Consider the following 21,731-nt stretch of genomic DNA (forward strand, 5'->3'; position numbering starts at 1 on the left):
CGGACCAAGACAGTTACTGCTCCATAACCAACCTCTTCACCTGAGCAAACTAACTGAAGAGCTAGCAAAGAACTTTCTCCAGCTATGAGTCCACTATCAGTAGGGTCTCCCCTGGTAGGGTTTCAGGCTTTGACATGGAACGGAAACTGGACTAGCTTCCCTAATGGATCACCTCTTCTTGTCCTTATAGGTAGGGGGAGGTTGACTAGTTTCATATAGCTATTTCTCTGACATTGAATACCATTAATCTTTCCTTTCAAGCCACACTTAGTGTGATAAGTTTCAGAGTAACAGCCGTGTTAGTCTGTATCCGCAAAAAGAAGAACAGGAGTACTTGTGGCACCTTAGAGACTAACAAATTTATTAGAGCATAAGCTTTCGTGGACTATGCATCCGAAGAAGTGGGCTGTAGTCCACGAAAGCTTATGCTCTAATAAATTTGTTAGTCTCTAAGGTGCCACAAGTACTCCTGTTCTTCTTTTTACTTAGTGTGATGACAGTCACCTTCTCCTCTGCTCCCATACTGCTCACTTGTGTGGCTGCTCCTGGATATATACCATTACCATCCTGTTCAATATCTATATGAAGCCATTGGGGAAAACTGTGAGACATCATCGTCTCAAGCATCATAAGGATGACACCTGGCTATGTCTCAACTCACATTTAGTGCTGGGATTGCTATTTCTCAAATGTGCCTATGTACAGGGCTGGTGCAACCACTAGGCGAACTAGGCAGTGGCCTAGGGCGGAAAGTGGTCGGGGGCGCCCCTGGGGCCATCCTCAGGCATAGGCAGCTGGGTAGGGCACCTGAAAATTTGGGGCACCACTGGGTCTTCGTGTCCACCCTAGTGGTTTTCCTATCCCTGTTCTGACCCTTCCTGCAGGCTCTGAGTCTTCCTGGGAAGGCGATCTAGTAGTTAAAAGGGAACTGCCAGACCTATTAGCACAACACTGAAACTGTTAAAGAGCCATTCAAGGGGTAATGAAGACATTTAACAGGCATTTGCCAACCCCCAGGTATCTACTGTTAGTTTCTGAATGTACTGACAAAAACAGTTGTGCATGACTGTAATATTTACTCAGAACATGTCAGTCTACGGGACCTTAGTTTAAAATTTGCTTTAAAATATTTCGTTGGTGAAGATTATAAAATCACATCTCTAAAGAAATCCTTGCATAGATTTTTAGATGCACAATCATCTTTAGCCTTAAATGCTTGGATCTTCAGACACAGACATATGGTTTTTTAAGTAAATTCGTCAAAAGACCACCCTTATCTAAAATTAGGGTGACCAGATCACCCAAGTCAAATATCGGGACGCGGGGGGGGGGGCTGGTGACGCGGGGGGGGGGGGGTGGCGTAGGGGGCCAAAAAAAAAAAAAAAACAACCTTCCTCCGCAAGCGCTGGAGGGAGGCCTGGGAGACTCAGGGGAAGCGAGACTCAGGGGAAGCGCGGGGCCAGGGTGAGTAAGAGTCCAGCCTGGTTCCGAGCAGGCAGGACTCAGTTGGGTGGTAGGGAGAGTAGGCAGGTGGCCTGCGGGGCCAGGCGGTGACTGTTCTCACCCCCAGGCGGCGGGACTCGGGAGCAGCCGCTGCTGCAGCTCCCACTGCCGCGGGGGGAGGAAGCGGCCATGGCGCTTGGCGATGGGGCTGGGCTGCTGATGCCTCCACCCCGGGGCCGCCGTGCGATAGCACCAGCTGGGCAGCAGCCCAGACGCGACTGGCCAGGGGCTGGGCTGGGCGCAGCGTGCACGCTACTGGGTCCCCGCAGCAGGCCCCGGTCGGGACGCGGGACAAACAAGGAAATATCGGGACAGTCCCGATAAAATCGGGACGTCTGGTCACCCTATCTAAAATACACATTTTAATTACTATAGTTAAAAACAAACAAACAAACAAAAAAATGTACTTCCAAAGTCTTCCTGTTCTTTCTGTCAATCCATTTCTCCCTTCACCCCCTCTCCCCCACCTCCCGCTCACTGAAGGAAGCAACAGCCCTTTGCTTCCAGATAGCTGGACAAAGAGTTTCCCTTTCTTTACTTCTGATTATCTGATGAACTAGTTTTAAGCAAAATCAGTACCTTAGTAAGATATGAAATCCTTTGTTATGCCTAAAGTCTTTGGAAACATATTTTTTAAAGTTGGTGAAATTTCATAAACATGTCTATTGTTATGGAGATATCACACAGTAAATTAGTGTTCCCTTTTTCTAAAAGCAATGAACATTGTTATGAACACACTAAACCTCTGTGACTGATTAATTTAAAATAATGTCTGTTTCAGTGAGTTAAATATGTAGTAATCTGGAATGATTAATTTATGAAGGCTTAAGAGTACATTTAAAATATAAAATCAGCTTAGAAATACTGATTAAGAAAATGTAAAACAGAGAAGAGCTGCATCATGTATTCCATAATATTTAATGTTGTATTCAGCAAGACAGTTGACTCACCCTTACTACAAGTTTTTGCAAATAAAAGTTTGAAACTTCAGGGCATATCAAAAAACCTGTGACTGACATTTTTTATTCCCAAGTTTAGTGCTTTTAATTAGGTACCTTCTGCATGTCCATTCTGTGTGAGGGAGAGGGTACAGGAGTCTCTGCGGGGAACTGTGACTCTCCGCCACCATGAAGCGGGCCGGGCATCTTGTTATTCTTTCTGCCTTGTCCCTCCGCCCCTGCCCCCGCTGGACTGCAAGCTCAGGCTGCCGTCGGGCATAGGGGCATCAGTTTAATAATATTGCATAGGGGCCCATAAATACTAATGAGGACCCTGGGGGCGCCAAAAAGCGGTGCCCTGGCTCGGCAGAGAGAAGTCACCTTCCGGAAGCACTGGAGAGCCAGAGTGTCCCGCTTGTGGCGGCGGCGAGCCCCAGCCATGGAGGAGCCGGTGCAGTGCAGAGGGGCAGGAGCCCTGCAAAGGCGGCGGTGCTGCTAGCGGGAAGCAGCCATGCCCAACGCCCCTCCTGCCCAGGCTGCAGCCTGGCGCCTCCCCTGGGGGCTCCTGCAGGCTGCAGCAGATGCATGTGGGCAGAGGCCCCAGTGCGCCCCCAGCTACTCCCTTGCTACACTCTGTGGCTCCTGGGTATGTGAGCTGCCGCCGGGGTGTGGGGCCCTGAGCCTGCTCTGGGAGGGGCAGCAGCGGCTCACACTCCCGGGAGCCGCAGAGCCCGAGCGTGGTGAGGTGGAGCTGCGGGGGGGGGGGGGGCGCACGGGGGCCTCTGCCCGCATGCATCTGCTGCGGGAGCCCCCAGGAGCCTCCAGAAGGCAGCTCCTCCCTGCCGAGCTGCTGCAGCGGCCCAAGTCCGGCAAAGCCAGTGAGTGGACTCGGGGTGGGAGCCGCCGGGGTGGGGAGGACTCACGGGGGGGGGGCTGTGCACCCTCCAGGGGAGTTCAGGGGGCGGGGAGGGGGGAACCTGGTCTGGGGAGCAGCCCCTGGGCACGGCTGGCCCCTGGGGTCTATAAAGGCTCATTGGGATTTGTCCCTCAATGAACCGATGTTGGCGGGGGGGGAGGGGGCACAAGGTGGAAGTTTTGCCTAGGGCACAAAATATTCTTGCACCAGCCCTGCCTATGTGTGACAGACCAGCAAGTGGATGAAAGGCAGCAGGCTAAAGCTAAACTTGAGTAACACTGAAGTGATATTGGCGGTGTAGATAAATCTCTGATAATTTTCATATCACTTTACATTGTGCCTCTTCATATAACCTTGTGGTGGGTCTACCCACTTGTGACCTCTGTTTTCATGGGACTTTGTATCAAAGCCTCATTTAGAAACTTTGCATTGCCATTGGTAGAATATTATAGCCCCTAAGGATAGAATAAGATAGAAGAAAAATTTCTTTTTGCTAGCAGTAGAACAAGAGCTCTCCCCCCCACTCTTAATCAATTGCCCTGTTGAATGAATGAGGTGTGGATGAACAAGGCATGGAAGGCAGCACCTCCAGACAGCCTCAACTGTTGGAGAGGGGCTGGGAGCCAGACCCAAGAACAATAAAACGTGTCAAGTGGGCTCATTAAAGACAAGCAGACATACCGACGGCCTCGGGGGTTAGAAGCAAGCACCTTCTTTTGGAAACACCCTCTTTGCAGTATTGGGACAACACTCAAAAGAAAGCAGCACAAAGGACCAATGGACACAGACACAGAGTTTGAATCTGGTATAGATTTGCATAAGAGGAAAGCTGCTATAAAAGTGAGGTGTCTTGCAGAGGACCCCGGGTCTCGTCTTGTCAACATGGGAGCATCGATCCGGATCGGCAGAAGCCCGGCTCCACCCCCTCTCCCATCTAACTCACCTGGCCAGTGAAGTTAAGGGGAGCAACTAATTGGTAACAACAAGACGTAGTGTGTTTGTGTGTGTGTGTGAGTGTAAGTGTAATATATTAGATGCATATAATACAGTGTTAATGAATACATGTATTACTAATAACTGTGGCATTCTGCCTTATTCACCCTGAAAAGATCCTGTGCAGTACTTTAAGTACAACAGCGGGAAGAGGAAAACACTGAAAGTTTAGTCAGCACCCTAACCTCTCTCATTATGTGGACATTACATTTGTAAATAGTGAGGTTAGGCCATAATTTGGGTCACTGGTGCCAGAATTGGGGAGAAACAGGAGACCATGCCCCCCTCCCCACTTTTAAACAAAAAAAACATGAGTGCAGATCCCCTCCCCCCAGCAGAATAATATAGGTCTGTCTCATCTTACACTGGGGTTACATTCCACGGTCAGCGCGTAAAGTGAAAACCGCATATAGTCAAAATGACCCTTGAAAATCCCTTAAATCACCCATAAAGTACAATTTGTACAACTGTACAGTACTATGTATTGTATAATGTACAGTATATAATAAAGACTACATATGCAAAATATAATTTTACAGTATTTTAATAACATAACAGAGACAGAAGAATGAAAGAATAAAAAATGAAAACAGTGCAGTGCAGTACTGTAAACCTGAACAGTCACCAGTCATCCTGGATATTCTTGCTAGTCTTGTACTGTACACACTCCAATGATTAGTCTTCCTCTTCCCCTGACAACACTATTATTGAGTCGTCGGGCTTGATGTCGATCCAGGAGACGATGAGCCAGGCTCGGGTGATGGAGAGTGAGTTGTAGATGAAGTGGTTGGCTCTGGTTCAGCTTGAGAAGTTGATTGTGTAGGCTCTGCTGCTGCTGGTTGTTTTTTCTTTAAAAACATGGCGATTGGCAACTGTCGCTGTTGTCTCTTGAGCTCCTCAAACATTTCTTGGTACGGTCTCACATCATCCGTAATGCTACGTGAGATTTTGAGGCTTTGTTCCATAGAAGGATCATATTCAGAAATTAAATCATTCAAGTATCAAAGGGGAGCCGTGTTAGTCTGGATCTGTAAAAGTAGCAAAGAGTCCTGTGGCACCTTATAGACTAACAGACGTATTGGAGCATGAGCTTTCGTGGGTGAATACTCATGCTCCAATACGTCTGTTAGTCTATAAGGTGCCACAGGACTCTTTGCTGCTAAATCATTCAAGTGTTTCGCTGCTTGGAACACTTCAGAAAATTTATTAAGATTCCAAGTTGCTGGCTCTTCCTGTTCGTCATCATCTTCGTCTTCTGTAGACGATTTTATCAGTTCCTCTAACTCTTCGTTAGTCAATGTTTCTCTATGGCCCTCAATTAATTCCTCAATTTCTTCCTCGAGGATGTCGACGAAGCCATCACCACCCACTTGCCTGGCCACCTGAACAATGAGTTGCACTTCTTTGTCAATGGTCGGGAAACCCTTAAAATCATTCACACAGTCTTCCCATAGGTTTCTCCAACATTCATTGACTGTTTCAGGCTTGATTGCATCCATTGACTGTTTAATATAAATGATGCAATCAGCAATGTTGAAGGACTTCCAACACTCCATCACATTAACATTGGGATCAGCATCCATAGTGGTAAGGATCAGTGAGAATGTAAGCCTCGTGTACGTGGCCTTGAAACAGCTAATGATGCCTTGTTTGAGAGGTTGGAGGATGGAGGTGGTATTGGGGGGGAGAAAGACGACTTCAACGTTGTTATGCGCAAACCAGAGTGCCACAGGGTGGCCAGGAGCATTGTCTAGGATCAGCAACACTTTAAAGTCAAGTCCTTTCTCTTCAAGGTACTGCTTGACCTCCAGAATAAAACACTTGTGGAACCAATCCAGAAATAATGCTGCCATCACCCAAGCCTTTTTATTTGATTGCCAGAACACAAGCAGGAGATTTTTGTTCTTGCCTTTGTCCTGAGTTGCAGCCCTGTAGAACAAGCCGGGCTTTATTAAATGACCAGCCGCATTGCCACAAAGCAACACAGTCACACAGTCTTTACCTGCTTTGAAGCCAGGTGCTTGTCTTTCTGATTTCGAAATGTAAGTGCGGGTGGGCATTTTTTTCCACAAGAGCCCAGTCTCGTCAGCATTAAAAACTTGTTCTGGAAGATAGCCCCTTTCCTCTATGATTTTCTTTAATTGTTCGGGGTAGGCTTTTGCTGCCTCCTCATTGGCAGATGCAGATTCACCAGTAGTCTGCACGTTTTTGAGGTTGAAGCGGTTCCTAAAACTGTTAAGCCAACCTTGGCTGGCTTTGAATTCCTTCTTATCAGAAGGCTGTCCCTCTTCGGCGGGAGGTTTGAACAGCGCATAGATGCTAAGAGCCTTTTCTCGCAACATGTTGCCATTGATAGGCACACGTTTACGGTTCATGTCTTCCAGCCATAAGTTTAATGCCTTTTCAGTCTTCACTAAAGTCTTATCACACACTTGGCTCGTCACCTTAGCAGTTACTGGAGCACTTCATGCCACGGCTTGACGAATTTCTGTCTCTCAAATCTTGATGGCATGGATGCTAGATTTGTTGCAGCCGTATTTACGCGCCACATTGGCCATGGACATACCATCTCTCAATAAGTCCAACACAGCCAATTTTTCCTCCAGCATTGGAACACATTGCTGTTTCTTCGGTTGAGCACCAGATGAAGTAGGTGCCTTGCATTTAGGGGCCATGTTATACAGTACGAAAAATACGTACTGTCTCTTTAAACAGTACAGGCACAGTAGAATCTGACTCAGCGCAGCGAGATGCGCACAGTATGAGAGGCACAGGGGGACTGAGTGCTGTAGTGGGAATAGCAGATTCGCTTTTCCCATCTCACACTTACTCCGGGGCAGACACACTATTTAAACTGTTTTTGTTTTGTTTTTTTGCCAACCCTCCACAGTTATTATAGGGGAGAACCTTATCACAGGCCTAAAGACATGCTGTTGCTGTCAAGTCCCCCCCAAAAAATTTTTTAGTGGGAAGAGCAGATTCGCGTCTCACGCTGGTGGAATCACCCACACTTCCCCCCCCACCCGACACTAATTTAACCACAAATTCCTTTATTTAGTCCAAAGGCCAAACATTATTTATACAATTACCCTAAACATGCCTGACAGCCTAAAAATAAAGAGTGTCTAAACCCAATACAGTAATATGGTATTTATAATCATGTGATTAGTATGCTTACAAATAGGCCAGACCTAGGGAAAGCCATCTCATTCTGGCATGCTCCACATGATCAGGTAGGTTTCTGACAAAGAAACTTCAAATTTGTAACTTTTTTTATACCCTTCAGCGAATAAATGATGTCACTGTCAATTACTGACTTCATCTAAAAACCAATATGAGACAATTCACCCCCAGTTCCAGACTTAATCCAGATAAGATTTATAACCTCCTTTCTTCTCAAGGCCTTTCTTCCCCTCCTTCTTGCTGACCAACATTTTTTTCATTCCACTTGGATTCACAGAGGCTTTACTTTTAAAATAATACTGGGATGTGGGGTGGGAAGGTTTACGCTGACTCCTTTTAAGACAGATTCTTTTTGTTTTATTTAAAACCATCTGCAGTCACCCCATCAGTCAGAGGCATTCTTTTTAAAAACTTCCCCATATCTCATTAGTTATTATTTGATCTAGACCTCGTACCTACTTTGTTCTTTCTCCCTTATAACTCATCATTTTCAAGGCCTTCCTTCTTCTTCCTAGTTAGCTGCTTTCTTTACAACCCATATGTATTTCTTAACCAAACTTAAGATGACTCAAAGTCTGTAGGATAAATACGAAAATAAAGTGTCCCGATCTTAAAAATGCTCCAACTGCTCCACAGGGCAGCAGCTCACCTCTCTAGCAACAACAGCCAGTGAGAGCACATCAACTGAGTGATCTACTCCCCAGCGAAAACAAGGTACATTTCAAGGCTTTGGTCACACCTTTAAAGTCCTCTTGCACCATATAACGTTACCTAAAAAAGCACCTTTTGCTTAGGGACGATGCCTTCCCTTGAAAGTAATGTTCTTTGGGAACTGTCAAGCTCATGAGAGCAGGAGACAGAGCATTCTTGACAACTGGCCAAGACTATGAAAGTCTCTTCTAGAGGAGATAAGAGTAACTATAGACCTCACTGCCTTATTCGCTAAGGGCTTATCTACACGAGAAAGTTACACTGGCATCATTATTATCAGCTTTTAACTCAACATAGTTAAACCAGTGCAAGAGGCAGCATGGACACTTATTTCAGTGCAAGAATGATGTGTTTTGGTCTAATTAAACCTTTTACTTATCACCCAGCCTTTTGCACTGGTTCAACTATGTTGAGTTAAAAACTTGAATCTGTTGACACTGTAATTTCCTCATATGGACAAGTCCTAAGTGAAAACACGCTTTGTTAGCCTAGCCTTCCCACAACAACAACTGAGAAAGAGAGAGAAGCGAGAAAAGAAAGTGCAAATGGGCATGTGTACATGCACTCATACATGGAGGGGAACCTGATGGGGAAGAGGGAGAAATCTATTCCACTTCTTAGGCCCTTTCTTTTTTTGTTCCATTTGGTGAGCATTCAGGCAGTAGGGTGTATTACATTCTAAATAATCTGGAAAATGTTAAACCAGTAGAAATCTGTCTACACAAAGACAAGGGCTAGACACTTCTTAAAAAAGAAAAGAAAGCAAGTTGAGATTATTCGACAGCTTCAGGTTTCTTAAAAAATAGAAAGCTCATATGTGGGCTTTGCAGTCTCCAAAGGGTGGTTCTTAACATGCGTGTACGGTTTACCACATCCATCTTTAATAATAAATGATGATAATAAAAATGTTGGATGAAAACCATTCTTGCACAGGTGACTTGATAAAAGGCCAAATGTAGTCAGCTTCCTGAACAGGTTTCACAGATGTTATTTGGGTTATATTTAAATTAACTATTATAAGTTTACAGAGAATATAAGTGTCTTGCTTTTTCCCAAATTGGATCTGTGAAATCTAAAACAGAATACAAGTCAACTTGATTGTGAGTCTCTAATCACTCACATTTCCTGAAACTAGAATGCTATTGTGAAATTGTATTGTACCAAATACTTTCATAGCTAAAAAGGGATGCTATCATATGCATGGAATTAAGCATACTAGATCAGACCATCAGGCCCAATGTTTGTGTTCAGAAGTAGATAACATGGTGTTGCAAAGGAAGGCAACTTCCTTCCTTTCAATAATGTACCTAACCAACACTGAAATGCTGTAAATATAGGGCAGGAAGGGCAGGTACAGAGTGAAGATTTTTCAGCAATGATCATAATTTTTTAAGTTGAACTGTAACTCTGAATTTCCAGGCTGTTTGTTTCTTGAGAGTTCTTTAATGGGTTCCCCACTTTTAATTACATTCTTAATTCCCTATTAAGCAGGATTTTTGCCTGGAAGTCTACTACATTTCTCTTGGGTCCCTACAAAACAAAACAATAAAATCTGCTGACCATGTTTCTCCATCTATCCAGATGATGGCACTGTAACCCTTATTTTTCTCTAAGGGAAGAAAACTGAATATCCTGAGAGAAGCAAAATGTTTTGTTGCATATCATTTGTTCCATCAGTAAATAAGCATTTAAACTTTGTTTTTTAGAGTAACACTTAAAAGGAAAAATTAGCAAAGCAAAACAAGGACCTTTTACATTTCTTACCTGTGATACTTCATCTTTCTTCTTCAAGCAGTTTTTTGAAATACTGTATCCTTCTGTGCATAAAGACTGTTTATTATTTCATGCACTATTTACTCATGTTAAAACTGAAGTGACAAAGAATGGAGGCAAAGGTCTCCTGCTTGCAAGGAACGGTGGATAATATATTTGTTTGTACTATAGGATGGCAGTTCCACTAGAAGGAACACTTGACATTTTGATGAGTGCCTCCAGGGAAAAAAGGTACTAACTTCAGAACTTAGTTTTAATTATACTAAGCAGATTACATTATTCAAAAGTATCCCACTGGTAAGGTGCAACATTTCCTGAAACAGTTTGGTGGAAAATGCCACATTAATCAGTTCAATATTTCACTCAAATGGCTTAATGATGGGGAAAAGTTTAAAGCACTGCAGTGGGAAACAAACCAAAAAAAAAAAAAAGGACACAGATTGTTCATTTAATAAAGTAGTATCAGATTTAAATCTCTTTTCAAAGTAAGTGGGTAATGCCAGGGGGGAAAATCAGTGGGACTTATTAATTTTAGTAGTAGTATTCTGATAACATCCACATTATCCCAGTCCTCTCTGCACATTCAGGAAGACACTAGCTTGGTCTACACATAAAAGTTAGGTCTATATAGCTACGTCAGTCAGGTGTATGAAAAATCCGCACCCTTGACTGACATACCTATTCCAGCCTACCCCGCTACATAGACACAGTTACGTTGATGGAAGAATGCATCAATGTAGCTATCTTTGTGCAGGCAGGTGGTGTTCCAACATCATTGGAAAACCCGCTTCTCTTGGTGTAGACTGAGTCTATACTATGGGGGTAATTGGTATAGCTACAGAGACCTAGCTGTGCTGGTATAGTCTCTGCAGTGTATTCATCCCTGCCTCAAAGGAATTCACACTCATACAGACTCTGCCTACAGTCTTGCAATAGCTTAATGGTTCTACTGAAGAGTGATCAGCAATAAAACAAGTGATATTGGCATTTACACTGTCAGAGTTAGCATCCCATTTAGATGTTCACATCTCTGAAGAGCTACTACTTCAATCTCTCTGCATGCAGACACAGGAATACAGCATTGCATTGGCTCACATTTAGGAAATTCTCTTTGTAAGCATAAAGGGTAGACATTTGGGGCCAGATTTAAAACAAACAAACAAACAAAAAAACAGATGCACAAACATAGTTGTTGTTTTTTTTAAAAAAAACCTTGTGAAATATATGAATGAATGAATGATTTATGTGTGAAATTACTGCAACTGTGCACATTGCACATGCATGACCAGAATTGGCCATTTGTATAAGTGTTTTTCCCCCATGTGCACCCCTGGCATCCTTGGCAAATTAAAGCATGCAATTGCACATGTAGTTTGCATCTCTGTGCCCAAAAGCTTTAAAAATCTGAGCTTTATGGGTTCTCCCCACAAATAAAAGTGGATGCTTAAATTCTGCAGTTTTAAAGGGGACTTCAGAAGAGAGTTTGTATGGCTTCCAACTTTGTACTGGTTCAGTCCAAACCCTAGGTAATGTGAAACACAAAGTTGTTGGTCAGCCTAATAGAATGGAGGATCAGAATATGGATCTCAAGTTTTCTGAGATGGTATGTACCAAGCATCATGCATTGTGCTGTCCACATGGCATGCTCAGCCCCTTAAGAGTGGAAATGCTTCTAGCTACTCTTAGGCTAGGTCTACACTACCCGCCTGAATCGGCAGGTAGAAATCGACCTCTCGGGGATCGATTTATCGCGTCCCGACGGGACGCGACAATCGATCCCCGAATCGGCACTCTTACTCCACCAGCGGAGGTGGGAGTAAGCGCCGTCGACAGAAAGCCGCAGAAGTTGATTTTGCCGCCGTCCTCACAGCGGGGTAAGTCGGCTGCGATACGTCGAATTCAGCTACGCTATTCACGTAGCTGAATTTGCGTATCTTAAATTACTCCTCCTTGTAGTGTAGATGTACCCTTAAACAGCTCATCCTAGGAGCATAAGTACAATGGAGCTGGAAAGTGTAATCTCCATCTTGAGCAGACATATCATGCTAGCTCTGATTGAGCTTGTGTGCTAAAAACAGAAGAGTAGATGCTGTGACAGAGCTGATGGGTGGGGCTAGATGCCTGAGTACGTACCTGGGGTCCTGAGTGGGACTGTATTCTGGCAGCTAGCCCATCCTGCTGCTCACACTGTGGTAGCTACGGTACAGTTTTTAGCATGCTAGCTCAAATCAGAGCTAGTGTAGGTATGCCTGCTTGAGCTAAAAATTATATCTCCCATCTCCAGTTCAGACATATGCTAAGATGCCTGGATCTGTGTTGATGTTCTCAGGAGTGACCTGTGTCTGGTCCTTTTCAAGGAGAGAGACGGTGGATGCAGCAAAGTGCCTTTTTGGGTTGTGGGGTTAAGAGAGAAAAATAAAGAGGAGGAAAAGAAAAGGAGAACATCCTGGAGATCCTTCTTAAATCAACTAATCAGATATTACTAATGTGAATTTTGCTAATCCACCCACTTTGATTTGCACACAGATATCAGGGCCCTATCCCCACTCTGCAGCAAAGATTTAAGAGCAGAGTTGTAGAGAGGTCTCATTAAGACATCAACACTTTACAAAATATGTTGCAGAACCTTTACTTGTATAGTATAAACCATGAAGTCTGAACTAAAGAGCAGAACAATAAAAATGATCGGGGACTGGAGAAAGTGATTTACGAGGAAAGATTAAAAGAGCCAAATACATATAGCTTGGTTAGGCAATGACTAAGGAAGGAGAGGAATATGATAATCTACATAAACTGACAAGGTATAAACGCCAAGGACAGAAAGGAGTAATTTCATGCTGCACAGGAGCATAACTAAAAGTATGAGAAGAAGGTCAGAACAGGAAACTTATGCTGTGTATAATAAAAAATGGCTGACAATATGTATTAGGTTATGAAACAGTCCTCCAAAGGAAGTGACAGAAGCCCCATTGCTTAGGATTTTTTAACTAAACTTCTCAAAATGCCAGAGAATTTACCGTAAGGAATAATCCTACTTTTAAAGTGAATGGATGATGTAACATGTATTTTTCTTCTCTGTCTTCTAAGATTCTGTGAACAAAACATTGTTCTTTTTTCTTCTGTTTGTCTGCTTACTTGCTAATTTATAAAATTCAGTAATTCCCATTTGGTATCTCAGTCCATAGTGCAAATTAATAGACTCACCTGGAAAAAATGATCCAGCTAAAATGAGACCATCATATTTGATGTTAACCAAATAGCAGAAAAATGGTTGCAATGCTTACATTTTGAGAATTTTTTCTTCATGTGGTCATTTAAAAAAATTGATGCAATAGAAATTAAACTGCAATTATAACTACAGAGAAAAAATAATTCTAAGGATGGCATGTCCATTAAAGGAAATGATACACGGAGGAAAGAGATGGGTTATAACGAGTTCAGTGATTGCCTGGCTGGCTATATTGGGCCCAAGCATGAAAGGTACTGAGTACCCTACCACACCATATAATTGCTATTTCCCCTAGGCCTGGGGCTTCAGCTTGACCAGCTTAGGAAGTCTATGCTGCCTTGTCTACACTAGAGTTTTGGAACACGTCATCTAATGACTTATAAACAACACACCTTTAAATCCCAGTCAAGACAAACCCTACAATGTGACTAACTCTCTTCAGATTCCCCCATGGCATGCAACACAAGAGGGCAAAAGGGCCTAAATGTGAAAACATGATTGTTCAAATATTAAATAAAATTCATGCATATACAAAAAATGCCTAGAAGCCTAGATCAGAAGTGAGGGTCAGAATGCATTTGGTGTTTGAGCATTGGCCTGCTAAACCCAGGGTTGTGAGTTCAATCCTTGAGGGGGCCACTTAGGGATCTGGGTCAAAATCAGTACTTGGTCCTGCTAGTGAAGGCAGGGGGCTGGACTCAATGACCTTTCAAGGTCCCTTCCAGTTCTAGGAGATAGGATATCTCCATTAATTTATAGTGTAAACAAACAGTTCCCACCCAAAAGAGTTTATAAGCTAATTTAATGCAAAACAAGTGCATGCAGCAAATAGGAAAGGAGTAGGAGAAGGAGGAAAAGGGAAATAAGTTCCGGTGTTTACACCGGCTAGTTAAGTACATAGATAAAAAATAACTAACTCAAAACTGCTTATTATATATTAAAAGAAAGAAATATCAGAAGCTCCTGCTGGCTGGCTGTCTATCATAGTCAGTCCGTTGGCAATTTACTACAGACATCATTGCAGAAGTAGGTCTTGAGGAATGGTGTGAGGAGGTCCCTCACTGGGCCAGCTACAGTCAAAGTTTTGTGCATCCCACTAGTTGCACCCCAAAGAGCATTGCATGCATATTTTTGTTAATATTAGAAAGCCAACCCTATTCCTCCATTATTCCTTTATATTTTGAAGAAAGCTGGTCATTGAAAGACACTACATATGAGCAGCTCACGGACCCATTTATATAACTGGTAATGCAAAACAAAATATAGATAATAGCTGTAGATTTCTCTTGTTCTCTTGAAATATCAGCTTCCTCCCTCTGCATCTACAAGACTCAAGAAAGGAGGGCAGGACAACAGATTCCCTGAAGCCCGTCAAAGTGCACTGTGGAATGTGAGAACTGTAGTGTTACTTTCTGTTTGCTCCCCTCTTTTAAACACTGTTCTTCAAATACTTTCCTTTAGGGCTTGTCTACACATGGAGTTGTCCCTGATTAGCTCTATGTGGGGACACTCTTATTTTAGAATGGAGCTAAAACAGCTCTGTGTTTATACAAGCCCTTGAACTATCCTTTGACAGCTAGTAAAACAGAGCCTTATTTCTGGTCTAGAGAACCATGATAGGGTGAAAACCTTCCTGGTAGTCTAAGCACACCCACCTTGCCCTAAGCTGTGAATACTGCATCATCAGCTGAAAACAAGGCATTATGTAAGCCACACTCCTCCATCTTGGAAACAGCAATCTTTTCACAGGACTGACCCTCTGCTGGCCCAAGGCTTGTAGGCTTTTGAGCTGCATGCTGAGAGTCGTTAATGCAACTTTTTAGCCTTGAGGCTTGCTCCTTTCAAACCACACACCTCCAGGTTTTTGTATTTTAGTCTTAAGCTCATTTTCTTCCTTGAATGGTGTCAAGTATCAGGGAGTAGCCGTGTTAGTCTGTATCTACAAAAACAACAAGGAGTCTGGTGGCACCTTAAAGACTAACAGATTTATTTGGGCATAAGCTTTCGTGAGTAAAAACCTCACTTCTATGCATCCGAAGAAGTGAGGTTTTTACCCACGAAAGCTTATGCCCAAATAAATCTGTTAGTCTTTAAGGTGCCACCAGACTCCTTGTTGTTTTTGACCTCATTTTCTTGTGTTTTAAAGCTTAAGCTCTTCTTTCTTCTATATGTCAGACCCTTTGAATGGGCATTGTAGTTTTAACATCTTTAGGGCATTAAAATCTATATTTCACAGTAACAAGCAGAAACAAGTTTCAGGATTTCTAACTGGAATTCTCTCTATATTTTTTTCTCCTATTGATGGTTGCAGTTCCATTGTGCTCTAATTATACCCACTGGTACAAATAGGCAAGTTCTTACTCACCACCAAAGGACTGTTAGCCACCACCACTTTTTCCTTGATTGTGAAATTGAATGGCTCACATGGGGAAAAGTTGTACTTTTTAAAAGAGTGTTGACAGCTTGGGGATTAACACTACAATTACTTTGTAACTACTGAGTCTTCCCACTGTCATTTCAAATAATGGTCAAAATCCTACTCTCAGGCATCTCAGGACAACTTCACTGACTTTTGCAGGCTTACATCACTAGAAAGAAGAGCAGAATTTGGCCCATACTCTTGTAAGAAGCTCTGCCGAAAGAAAGAAAGAATATTAATTTAATTGATAGCAAATAGAAACATGACCAAATCCAAGAGGAGATAGTGGGCTTAATTCTTCTCTCAACTCACCTTGATTTTCTATAATTGAAATCCATTGACTCCAATGGAGTTATTCCAGATTTACACCATTTTAAGGGAGAGGAGAATTAGACTCATTACACATTAGACTACCTTGAACAGACGTCATTGTAGCACCTTAAATCTAGAAGGCTGCTCTTTAGTTAGCTTCTTTGCACTGAGGTTGCTCTAAATTAATCTCTTTTACCCCCACTGCTTCTTTGATGCTCTGAACAGAGCTCAGCCCTGTGTCCCCCCTCTCTCTTATAAATGCTGTTAAGAGCAATTAGAGAGATTTGATCACTGTCAAAATAATGGGGAATGAAAACTGGTTCAAATAAAATTTTCCTATTTGTGAAAGATCCCTAAAGAGGTGGCGCATATTACAAAGTTGTGAGAAAAATGAGAGACCAGGCAAATATTTGGACTGGGAAAAAAGTCTCATGGTTAAAGCTCTGGGCTGGGCCTCAGGAAATCTGAGTTCTCTTGCCAGCTCTGCTACAGATTTCCTGTGACACATGGGTCAATCACTTAGTTCATGAAGTCAAGGGGACTTGAGGTCTCTTAGGATCAGGCCCTTAATCTCTGTGCCTCAATTCTCCTTCTGAAAAATGAGGGTAATAGTTACTTTCTCCCACCCTGGGCAATTTAGGTCATAAGCTTGTCAAGGCAGGAGCGCTCTTACTGTCTATATGTACAGCACCTAGCACAAAGAGGTCCCAATCTTGGCTGCGGTTTCCAGATGTTACAATAATGCAAATAATAAAAACATATTTCACAAAAGGACAAAGCATGCTAGGAAGGAAGGTTCACTGAAGAAGGGAAAAAGTGAAATCAATCTTCATAAATGACCATGGATGAGTTTTTAATTTATCCTCATGCACAATTATTTCAAATTTGGTGACAATATATACCTCCAGACCAGTGGCACTGCTGTGGGCACCCGCATGGCCCCACAATATGCCAACATTTTTATGGCTGACCTGGAACAACGCTTCCTCAGCTCTCGTCCACTCACGCCCCTTCTCTACCTACGCTACATTGATGATATCTTCATCATCTGGACCCATGGGAAGGAGACCCTGGAAGAATTCCACCATGATTTCAACAGCTTCCACCCACCATCAACCTCAGCCTGGACCAATCTACATGGGAGGTCCACTTCCTAGACACCACAGTACAAATAAGCGATGGCCACGTTAACACCACCCTATACCAAAAACCCACCGACCACTACGCCTACCTTCATGCCTCCAGCTTCCACCCCGGACACACCACACGATCTATCGTCTACAGCCAAAGCGCTGAGGTACAACCACATCTGCTCCAACTCCTCAGACAGAGACCAACACCTACAAGATCTTCACCAAGCATTCTCAAAACTACGATACCCACATAAGGAAATAAAGAAACAAATCAACAGAGCCAGACGTGTACCCAGAAGCCTCCTGCTACTACACAGGCCCAAAAAAGAAACCAACAGAACTCCACTGGCCATCACCTACAGTCCTCAGCTTAAATTTCTCCAACGCATCATCAGTGATCTACAACCTATCCTGGACAATGATCCCTCACTTTCACAGACCTTGGGAGGCAGGCCAGTCCTCGCCGACAGACAACCCGCCAACCTTAAGCATATTCTCACCAGCAACCACGCACCGCACCATAACAACTCTAACTCAGGAACCAACCCATGCAACAAACCTCGATGCCAACTCTGCCCGCATATCTACACCAGCAACACCATCACAGGACCTAACCAGATCAGCTACAACATCACCGGCTCATTCACCTGCACGTCCACCAATGTTATATATTCCATCATGTGCCAGCAATGCCCCTCTGCTATGTACATTGGCCAAACTGGACAGTCACTACGCAAGAGGATAAATGGACACAAGTCAGATATCAGGAATGGCAATATACAAAAACCTGTAGGAGAACACTTCAACCTCCCTGGCCACACAATAGCAGACGTAAAGGTAGCCATCTTACAGCAAAAAAACTTCAGGACCAGACTCCAAAGAGAAACTGCTGAGCTCCAGTTCATTTGCAAATTTGACACCGTCAGATCAGGATTAAACAAAGACTGTGAATGGCTATCCAACTACAGAAGCAGTTTCTCCTCCCTTGGTGTTCACACCTCAACTGCTAGCAGAGCACCTCACTCTCCCTGATTGAACTAACCTCGTTATCTCCATACTGATTTATACCTGCCTCTGGAGATTTCCATTACTTGCATCTGAAGAAGTGAGGTTCTTACCCACGAAAGCTTATGCTCCCAATACTTCTGTTAGTCTTAAAGGTGCCACAGGACCCTCTGTTGCTTTTTACAGATTCAGACTAACACGGCTACCCCTCTGAGCAGTGAAAAAGCTAATTGGAGCAGGAATAAAAAAGGTAGAGAAGCCTGTTTCTGAAATTTCTTTTGTTTTTAATGGTTTTCATTGTTTATGAAGCAAATGCTTAAACAAGCATTACTGGTGTTGTCAGTGATACTGTGTAACATTTGCCTTCAGTCCCTTTGTTGCTCAGGGAACATGTTGGATTTTCAGCACATTTAGCCTTGCCATTTACTTCACAAATCACAGCTGTAAAGTGGTACAACGGAGCCAGTTTTACTAGAATGAAATGCTGATGAAATGAAACTTCTCAAACAGTATTCCCAGATAGGCTAAGGCTAGTTTAGTCTTTTCATTAATATACTGTAGCTGCATCAGAAAAATGTTAAGAAACATTGTTTTCCTGAAAAATTAAAGATAAGGATTTTGTTACAGCTAGTTACCACAATGGCACTTTGAAGGTTTCCATCATTATAGGTTACTACTGAAAATTAAAGAAGAAATTCTGTAAGTTTGTGATTATAGAGTATCCCTGTTAGATGGATGGGTAATGGGAGGCAGTACAGAGTTCAGGTTGTTTTGGGAGAGTGCAGTGTGGTACTTTACAATGTAGATTCATTTAAGAGTATGAAGTGTGAAGAAATTTGAATATTTAGAATCATAGAATATTAGGGTTGGAAGAGACCTCAGGAGATCTAGTCTAATCCCCTGCTCAAAGCAGGACCAACTAAATCATCCCAACCAAGGCCTTAAAACCTCTAAGGATGGAGATTCCACCATCTCCCTAGGTAACCCATTCCAGTGCTTCACCACCCTCCTAGTGAAATAGTGTTTCCTAATATCCAACCTAGACCTCCCCCACTGCAACTTGAGACCATTGCTTCTTGTTCTGTCATCTGCCACCACTAAGAACAGCTGAGCTCCATCCTCTTTGGAATCCCCCTTCAGGTAGTTGAAGGCTGCTATCAAATCCCTCCTCACAATTCTCTTCTGCAGACTAAACAAGCCCAGTTCCCTCAGCCTCTCCTCTTAAGTGATGTGCCCCAACCCCCTAATCATTTTCGTTGCCCTCCACTGGACTCTCTCCAATTTGTGCACATTTCTTTCTGTAGGACCAAAACTGGATGCAGTATTCCAGGTGTGGCCTCACCAGTGCTGAATAGAGGGGAATAATCACTTCCCTCGATTTGCTGGCAATGCTTCTACTAATACAGCCCAATATGCCTTTGGCCTTCTTGGCAACAAGGGCACACTGCTGACTCATAGCCAGCTTCTTGTCCCCAGGTCCTTTTCTGCAGAACTGCTGCTTAGTCAGTTGGTCCCCATCCTGTAGCGCTGCATGGGATTCTTCCTTCCTAAGTGCAGGATTCTGCACTTGTCCTTGTTAAACCTCATCAGATTTCTTTTGGCCCAATCCTACAAATTGTCTAGGTCACTCTGGACCCTATCCCTACCCTCCAGCATATCTACCTCTCCCTCCAGCTTAGTGTCATCCACGAACTTGATGAGGCTGCAATCCATCCCATCATCCATATCATTAATAAAGATGTTAAACAAAACCAGCCCCAGGACCGACCCCTGGAGCACTTCGCTTGATACCGGCTGCCAACTAGACATCGAGCCATTGATCACTACCCATTGAGTCCGACAATCTAGCCAGATTTCTATCCACCTATAGTCCATTAATCCTATCCATACTTTTTTAACTTGCTGGCAAGAATACTGTGGGAGAGCGTATCAAAAGCTTTGCTAAAGTCTAGATATATCACATCCATCGCTTTCCCCACATCCACAGAGCCAGTTATTTCATCATAGAAGGCAATCAGGTTGGTCAGGCATGACTTGCCCTTGGTGAATCCATGTTGACTGTTCCTGATCACCTTCCTCTCCTCCACGTGCTTCAAAATGGATTCCTTGAGGACCTGCTCCATGATTTTGCCGGGGACTGAAGTGAGGCTGACCGGTCTGTAATTCCCAGAGTTGTTGTTCTTCCCTTTTTTAAAGATGGGCACTATATTTGCCTTTTTCCAATCATCCAGGACCTCCCCCAATCACCGTGAATTTTCAGAAATAATGACCAATGACTCTGGAATCACAGTATTCAGCAACCTTCTCTTGTCCAGTCATTTACACACTTTTAAATGCATGTGTTTCTACATGCAATGTTTCTTGCTATAAATATTTCAACTTGAATATTAACAAGCCTTATTTTTAAGACATTTGCAGTGACCTTCGTGGCAAAGAAGAGATCTAGTTGTAGTGAATGAAAAGCTGTTTCTTTATTTCACTTTATCTCTCTGACTTTTTAGCTCCTGGATTAACAGTACAATGGAAATGTACCCATTTACAGCAGAAGGGAATTTGGTCCCATGTTTTCTTCTGCACAAATTAGATATCTCAGGGCCTGGGGAAGTGAGGAAGGCGGCCTGTTTTCTCCTTGATGTAGGGTGCACAGATAACTCCTATTAATATTAACAAGAATTAAATGCACACTGTATCCCTTACTAAAGAGAGGGCCATTATTGTATCCCACTAATAATGTAGTAGCACTATTATAAATCCAGGCTGGAATTTCCAAAAGTACTTGATGTTGACTTAACTCTTCTCTCATGGAAGTCAAGGAGAGTTTTACCAGACTCCATGCAGTCCACTAGGGACTTTGCTATTCATATTAGTTTTACTTGGAAGGCACTCAGTACTGACGTGATGGGTGGCAGTATAAAAGCATAAGGTAGACAGACGGAGCAGAGTTAACCCAATGCTGAATGCTTTTGAATATCTTACTTGTAATGTTTTGGGCCATTACTCTGTAGCATATCATGAATAAGGTACCTTTTCACCATTGGAATATAGTATCCTACTATCAGTGAAGTTCATATGTTTTGTATTGGGCAGCTTGGTGTAATTTTGACATTATAGACACAGTAGTATTTCCTTCTTGTTTAATAACTGTCTTTAGAAAGTAAGAACAATTTTACCAAGTTAGTTGGATCATGGTATTACCTTTTTAGTCACAGTATAGTTGCTGTAGTAAAATCCAAGTCAGGACGTAGGCAAATATCCTCTACAAAAGGTTGATGGTATCTAAAAGCAGTGTTTAACCCACTGAATGGCTCTCTCTCTCTCTCCATTATTCTGTAAACTGGCAGATAATAATTGCTACTATGTGATAGGTAAAGTAATTTTCACTGGTTTTGGTCAGTAAAAAACCCAGTACGAAGTCCCCTCCTCCCCCATCAGACAACATATGTAGGACCTGATTCATAGACTATCATACATTTCTATGTCATATTTTGGGTATTGTGACTCCATAAGAGGATTAATTATTTATTCTGAATATTTTTTATCCATACAGCATATGTATTCTCACAGCTGTTAGCTTCAGTACAAAAAAATTAAAGTAATTAAACAGGTTTCAGTATTA

This window comes from Malaclemys terrapin, chromosome 6 (assembly GCF_027887155.1).
Source record: "Malaclemys terrapin pileata isolate rMalTer1 chromosome 6, rMalTer1.hap1, whole genome shotgun sequence".
NCBI classification, from domain to species: Eukaryota; Metazoa; Chordata; order Testudines; family Emydidae; genus Malaclemys; species Malaclemys terrapin.